The sequence below is a fragment of the Bacillus rossius genome, chromosome 1 (genome assembly GCF_032445375.1).
Source record: "Bacillus rossius redtenbacheri isolate Brsri chromosome 1, Brsri_v3, whole genome shotgun sequence".
NCBI lineage: Eukaryota > Metazoa > Arthropoda > Insecta > Phasmatodea > Bacillidae > Bacillus > Bacillus rossius.
This window is the reverse complement of record NC_086330.1, coordinates 364,752,378-364,759,112: the sequence shown is the minus strand read 5'-3', so window position 1 is coordinate 364,759,112 and position 6,735 is coordinate 364,752,378.

Below are 6,735 nucleotides of genomic sequence, written 5' to 3'. Positions count from 1 at the left end.
ATCTACCGACTCTTTTTTTGTTATGTGCTGAAGTTCTAATTCTTAAGGGGTGAAATATTGTAAATATGGTCTTAACATTAAAAAAATATTATCTTATTAATAAACGTATTAAGTTACTTTCTCTTAATTAATGTTCAAAATATCACGACACAAGTTGTAACAGAGGTTAATATTTTTAAACAAACAAAAAAAAGTTATGTAATCCACTAAATCAGTATCTGCAAGATAAATTTAAATTCAAAATAAATGTAAGTTTATTGTAATTATTTTTGAGTTACATCTGCAGTAAAAAAACGGAATGAATTTGGTTTTATTTGGTTAACGGATATTGCCATACTTACTTAGTTCTGAATTTTTTACATGAGTATCCCTGTGGGAAAAGAGAAGAGGAGTAAAAAAAAGTTTGGAGTTTCTTTTGATGTGACATCTAATAAATCGATGAATGCCAGCTGCACGCACGAAAAAGTGTCCCGTTACGCAAATTGTCCCATTTTGCTGTGTCCCATTACGCTCATTTTATATTGCTCTTTGCTAACCTGAACCTCCTAGCATTGCGACCGAGTCCGTGGCGTAATTCTGTTTTCATGCATTTCAATGTAACATTTTCATAGCTCTTTGCTAACCCGTTCCTCCTAGCATTGCTGCAGAGTCCGTGGCGCAAATATATTATTTTTGACTGCATCTTGGTGTTGGGTAAGCCATTTTCCTTCACATCATCCTTGAAACACTCCCATTCGTTTCCTACTTTTCCTATCATCGTCCTATCCTTAACAGAATAACACAGATTGGAAGAAGTTAAATAGCAAACATGTATAAAAGTTATAGTTAAAACAATCTCTTTGTTAAAGTAATAAACATATTTGAATTAATGAGTGCAAATAAAAGTAAATTTATAAATTAAATTGTAGATTTCATTTCACTCCTTCTTTGTATCCATACAGAATAGTGATAATTCAATAAAAATGATTCAATTTTATTCATAAATTATGCAATCATTTCATCAATGTTTTTTTATGACGTCACGTTAAACTATCGTCCGTAAACAGACTTTACAGACAACCAATTTTTTAAGTAATAATAAGCATAACTAAGAAATAACTAATATTAAATAAGAAATATTATATCAGTAGTTGACATTTCAAATAAAGATGCTACTATATCAAAATCTCAAAATAACAATAATGAAGGTATTTGTAATAAGGTAAAATCATTATTTGGCATAAACTTAATTTAAAAAAAGAAATATGAGCATGTTTAACAATTTTTTAAATCGTTTATCTAATGCAATTGAAAAGAGGTAAGTTTGTTTTCATCAAAGAAATATATCCTCAAACACACTAAAACAGAAATAATAAAATTAGATAACCTATACTAAAAATAAAAAAGACCTACATAAAACCATTTAAAAAAATATATTCTTGAACTATTTTGTTATGAATTAATCTGTTATGCTCCTAACAATTTAGTGTCTATTTATTTTGGTAAAAATGTTTGGAATAAATCACATACTTTTCTTTCAATAGTAAGAACCCTGAAATTACGTGAGCAAAGCCACGGGTTATTAACTAGTGCATAATAAATTGTTAATAATGGTTGGGGTTTCTTTCGCATACAGTTACAGTCAGGGGCGTAGCTAGGGGGGGGTTTTAGGGGTTCAAACCCCCCCCTTAGCACCAAATCATTAATTAATTTCTTATTCATCACTCAAACAAATTTCATATTAAAATTAATAAAATTTTTACCATTACAATATTTAAATTTAAGTACCGAAAACTGCTAAAATAGCAATATTTTACACCTTAAAATCCAAATTTTCCCGGGGGAGGACCCCCCGCTGTAATACGGGGGGGGGGGGGGGGGGGGGGGGGGGCAGCATGCTTCTTAACACCCCCCATACACAAATCCTGGCTACGCCACTGGTTACAGTACCTTGTTTCTAGTGTCAGCATCAACATCCTTAACCATGCTCAATTTAAGTAATCCTAAATTGATAAGAAATTAGCACATTTGATTTATTATTATAAATTCATACTTTGTATTATAAACCATGAATAAAAATTTAAAACATACATGTCTTGTCAAATGCAAACTTATGTAAAAATTGCTCAACCTGGCGGTTAATTTTTTTGTAATATAAGTATGTAGGCTAAATTTTTTTTCTTTCAAATGTTTTTTTAATATCTTACTTTTAATTAGGGTAATTTTTGCTATGTAGTTTGTAATTTATTCCATGTAAACTAACTTTTTCCATAGTCTTGTTAACCCCCCCCCCCACACACACAATAATTAACCCAGAAAACTACATGTAGTAAATGTAAAATTAAATGCACTAAATATGTTGTGTAAAAGGTTTCACATTAGTATTGATTATTCAATTGTTTACTTTAAACCTTCAGGCTGACAAGAAACATGCGAGGATATATTACACTTTGGTAAGGGAGAGAAGTGTAAGCGAGCTACGTGTTTTCATCCATGTACGACGTAACCACCTAAGATTCCAGACTGTCGCACAGCACTAAAACCAATTAAGATAACACTAATAATGCTGTGGAATTAAAATTAATTTTATAATGCACAGTAAGCTATGCAGAAGACGTACATAAGTGTTTTTTTTTGTTTCAAAAATAATTATTTCCTTTTTAAATTATCTTTTGCATAAGCCTTCGCAAGTACAACATGAAGAAACGATTAAAAAACTTCCTTCGATAAAAACCATTGAAACAAATAAAACATTGAAATATTAATAAAAAAAATTATAACATACTAATAAGCTTCATTGAAATTGGGTGCTTGTGTTAATAAAGCAATACATATTTGATAAGTACATAGTGACTAAGAATGTAGTACAACAGTTTATATTGATAAAAGAATACAGGACTTTATTGTTTGGCAATTTTGAACTAAATATTTAGTAATGTGTGGGATACGTAGTTTAAATCAGATTAAGTAATATTAACTTGTTAGGCTTTAACTTATTAGTTACGATTATCAATTTATTCTATTTTATTACTTATTTTGTTGTAGATTTTGCGAGAAAGAAGTTGCTTTCTTTTTCTTTTTTTTTTTTTTTTCATAAAACTGCTCTTGAAAGAGCAAGACTTAATAGATGGAATTTTTTGCATTACTGCCTGTTTGAAGTACAACATATGAACATAGAAACGGCTGACCCAAATTTTTCACAAGAAAGTTGCAGTGAGCCCTTCATCAACATCACTTTACTTCTTGTTTCTAATGATCTCAATTAATTTAGTGTACATATTAAACTTCCTATCATCTGTGGAAAAAAAGTTTCTTTCCTTTGATCTGCAAACTGAGCCAAATAAAAATGTGAACTTCACATTTGTTAAGTTACAAGTCGTGTGCAACGAATGACTATGATTTTCTTATCGTAGTGCTTCCATTGAACTAGAAAGTGAACTACATTCAACTGAACCTTACTCAGAAACAAACTAAGTTTCCTGTAGAAGACTCAATGGCAAAAATATCAGAGTCCTCAAGCATCATAGTCGTATATTTAAAATTTTGACAAACGGATTTGACATTATTTTTAATATTTGAATATAATTTTTTAAAAAATTATTTTTGCTTGCTTTATTTTATTTCTAAAATAATAATTGAATAGTTTGCTGTATTATTGGTAAGTAGATAGGACATTTTTCTATTTCAGATATAACCACAAGAAAAGAAGACTGAAATAAATCTAAAATTTATCCCATGTCTCTAATCACATCATCAAAGTATTTAAAATAAACTCCCAAAATTTCATTCTCATAACCCTAACCAGAAAAAAAAAATTTAACGTTCCATGTTTTTATAACGGACTAAAAAGTATAAAATAATTTCTCCAATCCTTATGAAGGATAAAACCATATACAGATTTTTAACTTTTTCTAAATTATCCAGAAAATTCATACTGGGCAACTTTTGATAGCTATTAAAATACTTGAAAGATTGAAGAACAAAAAACATGGGGCACATGCAATACACAACTATAAAGAGTGTAGAGAGAAGCTATCATTAAAATAACTTAATTATCGGTTCACATTATATGTGGTGCAATAAAATTGTTAGTTGAGCTAATAATGCATCAATTATCTGCTGCATGCACCCCATGTTTTTAGTTTCCAATCTTACAAGTATTAACAAGCTATCAAAAGTTGCCAAGTATGATTTCTCAGGACAATTTAGAAAATGTTAGAAATCTTTATATAGTTTTATCCTTCACAAGGACTAAAGAAATTATTTTATACTTTTTAGTCAGTTATTAAAACATGGTACATTAAAATTAATTCATTTTAATAAGTATTTTTATAGGTGTTTAAAATTTACAATTATAAACTTACAATACAATCTGTATGGGTTCAAGGATGAAATAAGATTGTGCTAACCATGAAGCATATAGCAAAATTTCACCTAAGACTAAACAGTAAAAAATAATAAATTAGAAAATGAAGATCATTTTTAACACACACTATTAAGTATTAAAGTAACGATTTATAATCTCTAAAGATTTCCAAACCCAAAAAGATTTTACTGGAATTTTGAGAATGATTTTGAACATGCATTTCACCAGATTTAAACAAAGAACATGGGGTGCATGCAATAGATGATTGATGCATTAAGTTCCAATTTTATAGTACTGCAAAAGTGACAAATTCATTTTTTACTACTCCACACACTTATCACATGAACCAACTTTTTTTAAAATTTTAATCCTAGTAAAAAATTAACTATCTCCAATTTTTAGGGTTCTATGTATCATGTTATAAGGAACTTAAAGTTAAATTAGTTGTGCATCAGTGTGTTGCAATAAAATATTAAGTCCACACTAGCTCACAAGTTAGTTACTTCATTTTACCACTTAATAATCCCTACACCTCTGCACTCATGAGAACAAATTTCTTCACTAGAATTTACTGAACCTTTTGTAGCAGTAAATAGTTTTTCAAGTTTTCATGTGAACATTTTGAGTGAGAATTGAGGCACACTATAAAATAAAACCGACTTGCACCTTTGAATATATATATACTGTATAGAAGTCGCGAGTGGATAGGATTTACTCTACGTTTTTCAGAAGCGTATGATGAGCAGCTTTGTAACTTCACTGCTGCAGTGTGCTGCCGTAACGCCCTGTATAGTCTTAGTTATTTACAAGTTAGAGCGCAGCACTGTCACCCGCTGTCATTCCCCCCCCCCCCCCACCCCCAATCATTCACTGCAGCTCAAGGTTGTTCAGCGGGAGGGGGAAGAGGTGTTTGAAGAGTTCGACACATGTCCGCTAGGGACCACCACAAGTCGATGCCCTAGAGACGGTGGCGATTGCAGCGGTGAATTAACCAACTACCTCAAAAACCATATTAGAAATTTTAACCTGGGCTGACGACTTCTATACAGTATATATATTCAAAGCTTGCACTAAGCTATCACCCCACAGAGCTACACAAATTATGCATTCTAAAATGTTTTACCTATGCAATTAGAGCTGGCTGAGAGATCCCTAAGTAGTTTTTGTAGCAAATTTACCTACATGTCCATGTTATGGCCTTTAACCTCCATACTTTAAAATGAGCTACCACTATTCAAAGCCAATCTCACCTGTTCCATCACTAACATGCATCAACACATCTCAGTTGGCACTGAATCCTAAGTTTTTATTCTTTACACAACCTCTACTTTCAAGATCACAAAATTTGCATTTTAAACATATCTAGCATGACATGTATTGAAACGATCTACACTCCTATTACTCAGTTCTTTATATTCGACCAAATTGTCAATTTGACCTGCAAAAAATTAACCTTCATTGAATGCAATATACAGTAGAGCTTCATTATAAAGAACACGAAGGGACCAAAATTATGGCAGTTTGTTATAATGAAGTTCTTTATACCGAAATCACAATGATTGCCTGTTTTGGGGTTTTGAACATAACTCGATCTTGTTAAAAAACAAAGTAGAAAATCTAATACCAATATGAGTGGTACAAGCATCAATTACTTTAACAGCTATACTTTGGGATCAAGATACATACTACATACATACATACATACTAGTATGTATATGTACAATACAGAAATACGTAGGTTAGTTGTTTGCCAAAGCAGTAAGCCTACCTTTGGAATCAAGACAAGCTGTTTGAAAAAATGCTGTAATAAATCAAAAATATAAAATTTAAAAGTTAGGAATTTTTTTTTTTTCAATTTATTGTCTTCCAAACTGGATCGCTGGGTGAGAATTGTGGATAATGTTGATTTGGAGATACCTAACTTTTTAGCCACATCAGTCTTTTTATTTTCTTTATCTACTGCTTTTAACATTTCAAGTCGTTTCCTAGAAGACATGTTCAGTAGTACGGTTTTTTAAACTATAAAAACAAATGCACCCTACACATGTAAAAATAAGTTATACATGTAGTACAGCCACGTTTCTGGGAAGCCTACAACTCACGTAGTTTCGGTTCCCTGCAAGAATTAGCGAAGATTAGTTTCGGTTCCCTGCAAGAATTTGCGAAGATTTCCGAAGTTTTGCGTTTTGGTATTAACGCCACTTCAGCCACTAAATCAGAAGATCAAGCATGTTGTGACTAACCTAACACAACCCTTCGATTTTTATAATTTCAATTTTTGAGAGAAATCCGAAGTTGCACGAACGTGCTAGGGAACCGAAACTATGTGAGTTGTGGGCTACCGCACGTTTCTCAAACAATAAACAAGAAAACGACCAGAGATGTGTGTG